Consider the following 9,796-nt stretch of genomic DNA (forward strand, 5'->3'; position numbering starts at 1 on the left):
AAAGTCAGATAGAAATGAATGGTGGGCAGTTTGCAAGGTGAAATCCAAACTATACCCCGAGTATGATCAGTTACAAGAAGATGAGTTAGCTGAAGACAGTGATTACTATCAATCAGATGATGTCTGTGACTTCGCTTATGGTCACGATGTTGCGCATGATATGCATGTCATATCTCCATTGGCTGATGAAACATTCATAGAGGAATGTGATCCAAATGATGTACCAAGTGGATGGGCAAACAATGAAGAAGAAGAAGAAGAAGAAGAAGAAGAAGAAGAAAGTCAAACTAGTGACGAGGAAGAATTCTCAAGCTAGTGAAAAAAATCTTATACTACAAATCTCTATTTAAATGCATTGTAATACTTGATGTGAGTTGTATTGCAATACTTGGTGTGAATGATTAAAAATTTTATTTCAATGTATTGTAATACTTGATACGAATGATTCGAATGCATTGTAATTTATCTGAATGTATTATAATTTATGCAATTAACGAATGATTTGAATTAGTGCAATACTTGATGTCAATGATTTGAATTATTTGAATGCATTGCAATGCTTGATGTGAATGACTTGAATGCATTGTAATACTTGATGTGAATTATTTGACATATGTTATTTGTTAGAATATGGTTCGTGGAGGTTATAGTGGTCGCTCATCCAGTAGTAGCCAGGCTCAACCTTCATCTTCACGGGCTCCTGTGATAGGTATATCATATAACTAATTAGATGCTTGATTAGTTCAAATGCACATTCTGAGAACTTGGTGTGTATTTTTTTACAGATGATGTTGCGCCTGTACACGACCCACCTACACCAGTTGATCGCACAAGTCAACAGCCAACACAGGAAACAGGGTCTTCACAGGCTGGCACAAGAAGACTCATTCGAATAGTGTATATCGATAATCGACCGTAAGTATTTTGTTTTCAATTATTGCATATCTTTTAAATATTTTATATTGATATTTACTGTGTAACAATTCATGTGCAGCACGAGGTTTGAGCCACAAGAAGTAGTACGGGAGATTAGGAATTCACTTCTTCAACATCTACCAGGACCAGTTGCTCAATGGAAAGAGTACCCAAAGGAGGTATTAGACAGATTGTGGTCCTCATTCATGGTATACAGTTGTTCCTCATAGTTAATGTGTTTCATATTTAATTTATTTAAGCAATGTCTACTAACTTTCTGAAAATATTTGTAGGCTTCGAATCGCTTTGCAACTACGGTGGAAGAAAATGATGCAAGGAAGGTGTGGCAGAAGGTGGCTGCCAATCGATTTGCAGACATGCTGCACACTATGAAGACTGCAGCAAAAAAAGCATCTGGCGTAGTAGATGATCCATTACTGTGGAAGGGCCATGGTCCTATTACTATCAGGAGAGATTACTGGGATGAAATGTGCGATATGTGGGCGGGAGATGCATTTAAAAATCGCTCTGCGAAGGCTTCATAAAATCGATCGAAGATGCCCGAAGCCCATCTACACACAGGTGGATCTAAGACATTTGGGAGCCACCTAAAGAAAATGGTAACTCATTAATATATAATATTAATTTTATAAGTATAGTTGCAAATTTGTGTACTAAATCTTTTGTCATTTAACTTCGCAGGAAGCAGAAAAAGGAGGCAGTGTACCATATAAGGATGTGTTTGTAGAAACACATAAACGGAAGACCACGGGAGTCTTCGTATCAGAGAAGGCGAGAACGACAACGGTATGTATTAATTCTATTAATAATCATTGCAATATATATGCAAGTCATCATAATGTTATCATTAATTATTAATGAATACTTTAAACATTATTTTGTAGGAGGCATATGAGCAACAAATGGTAGAGCGATATGGTGAAGACGCTACTCAGCATCCATCATTTGATCCTACAGCATGGGTGACTGCAGCAGGTGAACCCAAAAAAGGTCGCGTGTTCGGGTTTGGGAGTAATATGAACACTTCACCAGTTATTGGTTCTTCCAGTTACGGCTCACCAACTTCTTGCGCCGACATAAGCTCCAAGCAGCCGACTATTCTTTCCGGTGATGATGTACGCGAGATCATTAATGAATCACTGAATAACTACTTCCAATACACCGTCGCCCCCTTTCTCCGAAATGAGATCAAGGCCGCTGTTCAGGATAGGGGATATTCGATTCCAGGTCCCTCTCAGGTATAATCACATATATAGTTTTTTTTACTATCTTAAGGCACATCTGAGCATGGTAGAATCACATATAGAGTTTTTCTAGATGCCTTAGAACACATATGAACATGCTATAATCACATATTCAATTTTTTTACTGCCTTAGCACACATATGAGCATGATAGAATCACATATATATATATTTAACTTTTTGTCTGTCTTAGAGCACATATGAGCATGATAGAATCACATATAAAGTTTTTTTGATTGCATTAGAACACATAAGCATGCTATAATCACATATTCAGTTTTTTTACTGCCTAAGAACACATATGAGCATATTATAATCACATATTCTGTTTTTTGACTGCCTTAGCACACATATGAACATGCTATAATAACATATAGAGTTTTTTAACTGCCTTAGAACACATATGAACATGTTATATATCATTTATGATAGAATCACATATAAAATTTTTGGCTTTGCCTGCCTTAGAGCACATATGAGCATGCTATATTCACATATTCAATTTTTTTACTGCCTTAGCACACATACGAGCATGATCGAATCACATATATAGTTTTTTGCCTGCCTTAAAGCACATCTGAGCATGGTAGAATCACATATAGAGTTTTTTTATATGCCTTAGAACACATATGAACATGCTATAATCATATATTCAATTTTTTGACTGCCTTAGCACACATATGAGCATGATAGAATCACATATAGAGTTTTTTTATTGCCTTAGATCACACATGAGCACATGATAGAATCACATATAGTGTGTAATTTATTTCATTATATTTTGTTTATCAATACTGACTGTTCTTTTCTTGTGTAGGCTGCTAGCGATAATCAGGGTAGTGGAGCTGAAGGGACAGATAAAGACAATGAACAAGAAGACGCACAAAATCTTGGAGATGATTAGAGGACTGTGTTGAAGAAGTTCTATTTTTTTTATTTTTCCTAATTGTAATTGTTGAATTGTAAATAATTAAACTTCTTAGTTTTAAGGTGGAACGATTAATTATTATAGATACTTGTTATATGAATTTTTTTGTGTGGTTTGTTTTTTATTTACAGGAAATATAAATTGTACAGGAAATATAAATTGTACAGTTCTCCGTAATTAATTTTTAAATAAATTTTTTTTTATTTTTTTTCGTTTTTGCGACGGATGATTCCGTCGCTATTCATATTAATCTAGCGACGGAATTAAATCCGTCGCCACGCCGTGGTCGCCGTTTAGTACCGGCGGATTGGCGACGGAATATAGCGCTTGTTATTCCGTCGTAATTAGCGACGGACTTGGCGACGGAATTATTCCGTCGCCAGTTAGCGTCGAAATATTCGCGACGTAAGCATACTGTCGCCGCGTTGTCGCTAATCCGTCGCTAACATGGTTAGCGATGGATTAGCGACGGATTAGCGACGGAAGGTGGTCGTCGCTAATCTACTGCTCTGTTGTAGTGAATTAGCGATGAAAAATTTTTGTCTCAAAATTCATCGCTAATTAGCGACAGAAAAATTCTGTCCCAAACTTCGTCGCAACTTCGCGATGGATGAGCGACATAATTTTTCCGTCGCTAATGGGCGACGAATTTTGAGACAGATTTTTTTGTCGCTAATTTCTCCCATAAAATCCTAATGCGAGCCCATTTCTTTACTTTTCTATTTCATCTCTCGTACGCAGTCGCCGCCCGACACCCTAATACTCTCCTTCACCTCCTCCTTCTTCCCTCACTCCATCTCTCTCACCGCCGTGTGCCGCCGCCGACCACCAGCCCCGAACCCTCACTCACCTTTTTACATTGTTGAACCCTCTCCCTCAATCGATCGTTGACCGCCGACCACCGAGTTCTCTCCTTCGATTAGACCCTGAACCCTCTCACTCGCTCGACTCTCATAGTCGAACCCTCACTCACCATGTGTGTCGCCTGCACCTGACGTTGGTGGTCGCCCTCTCACTGACCCCTTTTTAGGTAACCTCTCACCCCCTCTTTCTTACTCTATGTCTTCTTCTTCTTCTCCTTCTCTTTCTTTTCTGACGACCGGCAGGGGCCTGTCGTTCTTCCCTGCCGGCAAACCATGGCCGGCCAGCAGGGGCTAAAGCCCCAGCCAGTTTTTTCGATAGGTCGGCAGGGGAGACACCTCCTACCGCCTGTGATAAAGTTTTCAATAGAGGCTTTGGGCCCCTGCCTCATTCCTTTCGACCGGCAGGGCTTTGCCCCTACTGCCTGGGTGTTTCTGGCAAGCGGGGGCAAGGCCCTTGCCCCACCTATTTCTTCTTTTTTACCAAGGAGGTGTCGAGTTCCCTTCTTGTTTTCTTTTTTTTAGAGAGGGGCTCAACCCCCTCCCATTTCTCTCTCTTTGCAAGGGAGGGGCCGAGACCCCCTCCTTCTTCTCCATGTCTTCATTTTCTTTGGTTTTGAGGAAGGGGCTCAGCCCCCTCCCGTTTGTCCTTCTTCATAAGGGAGGGGTCGAGACCCCCTTCATGTTGCTTGGGTTACGAGGGAGGGGTTCAACTCTTCACCTGTTCCTTCTTTGTTTTCATTCAGTTGGTAGGAGGAGGAACCCCCTGTCCTTGGTTCTTTCAGTCAGCAGGGGGCGAAGCCCCTCTGCCCCCTATCCACTTTGTTTCTCTGGCCGGCAGGGGCTCTGCCTCTCTGCTGTTGTCTTTTCTCGTCGGGCAGGGAGGGTGAAGCCCCTACCTGAGTGGTTCTTTTGTCGATAGGGGGAGGGGGCTCTACCCCCTGTCGTGTTCCCCTTTCGTCAAGCAAGGCGGAGCAAAACCCCCTGACTGCGTTTTTGTCTTTGGCTAGCAGTCTTTGTCATTGCATGTACATAGCAGAGCAAAATGCGTGATGCTTAATGCTAAGCATCACATGCGACTTAAAATGCCATGCGAAAAGAAATAAGAAAAATGCAAATGCAAAACCATGCAAATCGGGTAAATACCCGTGGTGAGTAAGTGTTGCAAGCACATCACATGTTATTTACTTTCTTGAATGAAACATTGTTCTGCTCACAGACTCACTTAGTTATGGATATATAGGACTGTTTTGCTGAAGTTTGGAGATCATGATGAACATGATTTGAATGTATGGGAATAGAAGTGCTCTTATTTATATAGTTCGGATTCCATGCTAGGCATGATAGTAGTTAGCAAGATATTGGAGTGTGTTTGCTGCAGGTACATGTTTAACATTGTTGTGATATGAATGACTGAATGTATTGCAATGTTTGACATGACTATCCATGCTTGCATGAAGTTATTTTAGATTTGATTATGCATTTCATGTAAAATTATATCATGAAAACATGCTTAAATTGAATGTATCATATTTATGAATGCAATTTCATCTTTCTAAATATCCTTGTGATGTGTGTAAATATGATGTGATGGTGTTATACACAAAAATATTGAATTATCAATGCATGCATAATAGTTCATGGAATTGCATTTTATATTAAGCATGTTTGTGGTAGAGAGGGAAAGAAAATTGCTCACCAACAATCACCAAACAAGAATTTCTAACAGATTTATAAACCATATAGTTTTCTTATAATTCTCTTTTAACTGGTTAGGATAATATTTGTAACATCATATGATAAAATGATTGCAAACCGTGAATGAATATATCGTAGGATAGTTGATAATGAGGTGTCGCTTGAATATATGGATGGTGTTGACAGTTTTATTGAATTTGCAATGACAAGTGTCAGTACAGTAGATCCTACAGGTTGGATCAGGTACCTCTGCATGATGTGTAAGAATAATCGATTTGTAGAACCTCATGGCGTTAGACACCACCTATATAGGAAGGGTTTTGTGAGTGATTATCAGAATTGAATGCTTCATGGTGAAGAATTTTGGAATAATTTTAATGCATGGGTGTATGCGGTGCACGATAATCCATATGTAGATTTGATATTTGATGTCGCATGACTAGAACTGGGTTCTGCTATGGGTCCTAGTGATGTACCAACTGGGGTAGAGGAAGAAGCAGCAAATGATGCAGCTAGTAGATTTTATGACTTACTTAGAGATACTGATGAGCCACCTTAGAATGGTTGCGAGAGTCACACTATCTTGTCTGCAGTTTTTCAACTACTGAATTTGAAGTCAGAGTATAATTTGAGTCAATCATGTTTTGATCATTTGTGCTCTATTTTGAAGAGTATGTTACCCAAAGATGAGAAATTACCACAAAATTTCTACCGTACGAAGGTTATGGTCAATGCTCTAGGTATGGGGTATTAAAAGATAGATGTTTGTCCAAATCATTGCATGTTGTATTTCAAAGACCAAGAAAATAACAGATCATGTATGTCATGTGGGCATTATCGGTTCAAGCCAAAGACAAGAGGCAATGCTAGCACGAGGTCAAAAAAATGTCATACAAGTCACTCTGCTACTTCCCTCCCACCCCTAGATTGCAACGATTGTATATGTTTTCGAGGACAGCTAAACACATGAGATGATATGTAAATAAAGTTTGACATGATGAAGACAAGATCATGCATTCTGTTGACGCGGAAGCTTGAAAGCACTTTGATCGTATTCATCAAACCTTCACAATGAAAATGAAAAATATTAGGCTTTGTTTATGTATAGATGAATTTAATCCATTTGGGGGTAGATCAACCCCATACTCGTGTTGGTCAGTATTGGTCACCATATACAACCTTCCTCCAAGCTTGTGTATGAAGCATCAAAATCTTTTCTTGTCTTTATTGATCTCTGGTCTGACGTCTCTGGGCCAAAATCTTGATGTATATTTAAGACCATTGATTGATGAACTGAAAATATTGTGAGATGACGATGTTCTCACGTACGATGCCCACAAAAAACAAAACTTCATTATGAAGGTTGTTGTTCTATGGACAATTAGTGACTTTTTTTTATATGATATGTTATCTGGTTGGAGCACACATGGGAGGTTGGCATGTCCGTACTGCATAGAGGATACAAAATCTTTTAGATTGACGCATGGAAGGAAGCCGTGTTGGTTTGATTATCACTGTCGATTTCTACCTAGCAACCATCCATTCCGACCATAAAGAAACATGTTTCGAGCAAACACAACTGAAATAGAAGGTCCACCTACACGGTTGTCTGACACAGAGATCTTAAGACGATTGTGATTCTTTCCATATGGACTAACAGATGTCCGTAGTGCCACGCCCTTCCTTAGAATTGAGAAGGATCATAATTGGATAAAGAAATCTATATTTTGAGAACTATCATATTGGTCGACCTTATTGATACGACATAATTTGGATGTGATGCATGTGGAAAAAATTTATTCGATAATGTGTTCAATACGGTAATGAATGTCAAAGAAAAAATAAAGGATAATTCGAAGGCCTGTATGGATTTAAAAGTAATATGTAAAAGACCAGAATTGAAACTCTAAGAGTACAATGGCAAAGTACTGAAACCAAAGGCAAGGTACGTGCTTGGACCAGATCAAGTAAAACAGGTATGTCAGTGGTTGAAACAGTTGAGACTTCCAGATGGATATGTCTCTAACATTGCTCGGGCTGTGAAGAGAGAAGAAGGATAATTATATGGGTTGAAGAGCCATGATTGTCATGCCATCATTCAATGGTTGATTTCCCTAGCATTCCATGATATGTTACACAAACCTATATGGGTGGTATTATCCGAGTTGAGTCAATTTTTTAGAACATTGTGTGCATCGAAAGTTGTAGTAACTGAGGTAAAAAATTTTGAGGATTCTCTCGTCACTATTATTTATCAGTTAGAGAAGATATTTCTGCCAACATTTTTTGATGTTATGAAACATGTGATGATACACTTGCCATACGAACTTAGGGTTGGTGGTTCTGTGCAATATCAATGGATATGCCCATTTGAAAGGTATATTTTTATTTATATTTTTCTCTCTAATGCTATTAAAAATTTATTGTATTACGAGATGTATATTGTTGACAGATGCATGTTTGATCTCAAAAAAAAAAGATTCAGAATAAAGCAAGAGTGAAGGGTTCAATTTGTGAGGCGTACACTTTAGAAGAGATTTCAAAATTTTCATTTATGTACTTTGAGCCTCACATTCCAACACATTACACTTGTCCACTTCGTAATGATGATGAAAAATAAGTTATTATGCCTGACAAACTATCGATATTTAAACCACTTTAGAATGCCTTTGGTAGTTGTCGATCAAGACTCTTGGAAGATCGAGAGCAAGACGCAACATAAATTTATATCATTTTTAATTGCTCAAAGATCGACCCCTACATTGAGTAATTATACATAATATGTTACACTAAGTTCTCTACATACATGGTTCGGTAATATAATTATTTGTTAAGTGCAGACAATTTGATATGGAGTTGCGAAGAGAACTTTCACATCTCACTGATTTAGAAGTACAAAAAGAACATGAAAATAAGTTTGTGGCATGGTTGAAAGAGTTGGTAAGGACGATGACATGCATTCTTTCTGTGTAAACAATAATATGTTACTTAATTGGTCGTGTTTATAGTCATTGTTTATGCTTGTAAGTCCGTCATGGTGATGTTAATGACCAAGGAATATGTGATTTACAAAATGGTCTGACCAAAGTTGTGCAATGTTACAACGGGTACATCATAAATGGTTATCGATTCTATACAAAAGACTACGGTGTAAACAAGTCAATGATGAATAGTGGCGTGTGTGTCAAGGATAGCAGTTACAGTGAAAATAAACTTGACTACTACGGTGTTATAGAAGAAATAATGGAATTGACTTTACTTAGGTATAAATAACAGGGTAACTTTATTCAAGTGTCATTGGTTTGATCCCACAACAACAAGAATCAACAAAGCCTCAAGCATTGTGGAGGTGAATCATAAATTAAGGTTTGAAACATATAAATCATTCATATTAGCATCACAAGCTCAACTGATTTACTATACATCATATCTAAATACAAGGAAGTCAGATGGAAATGAATGGTGGGCGGTTTGCAAGGTGAAGTCTAAACTATACCCTGAGTATGAATAGTTATAGAAAGACAAGATTATTGAAGAGGGTGATTACTATCAATCAGATGATATGTATGACTTCTCTTATAGTCACAATTTCACACATGATCTGCATGTCACATCTTCATTGTCTGATGCCACACGTATGAAAGAATATGATTCAAATGATATACAAAGTGGATGGGCGACCAATAAAGAAGAAGACAAAGAGAAGGAGGAAGAAGAAAAATATGAAAGTCAAACAAGTGATGAGGAAGCATACTCGAGCTAGTGAAATACATCTTGTAATACAAACCACATGACTTTCTCATATGCTCTTATTTTTGTAGTTCGGAGACCATGCTAGTTATGGTTGTAGTTAGCGGGATATTGGAGTGTGATTGTTGCAGGTACATGTTTGACATTGTTGTGATATGAATGATTTGAATGTATTGCCATATGATGTGACTGTATCCATGCTTGCATGAAGTTATTTTCAATTTGATTATGTATTCATGTTTATGGAATTGTATATCATGTTACATTCCATGCATACTTATCATGTACAATTCATGCATAGTTATAAAACTGATTCATGTAGGACCTTTAAATCTTTACATTTCATGCATATATCATGTCCATGCTAAGATCAAGAGTTAT

This window comes from Nuphar pumila, chromosome 14 (genome assembly GCF_984573655.1).
Source record: "Nuphar pumila chromosome 14, dmNupPumi1.hap1.1, whole genome shotgun sequence".
NCBI lineage: Eukaryota > Viridiplantae > Streptophyta > Magnoliopsida > Nymphaeales > Nymphaeaceae > Nuphar > Nuphar pumila.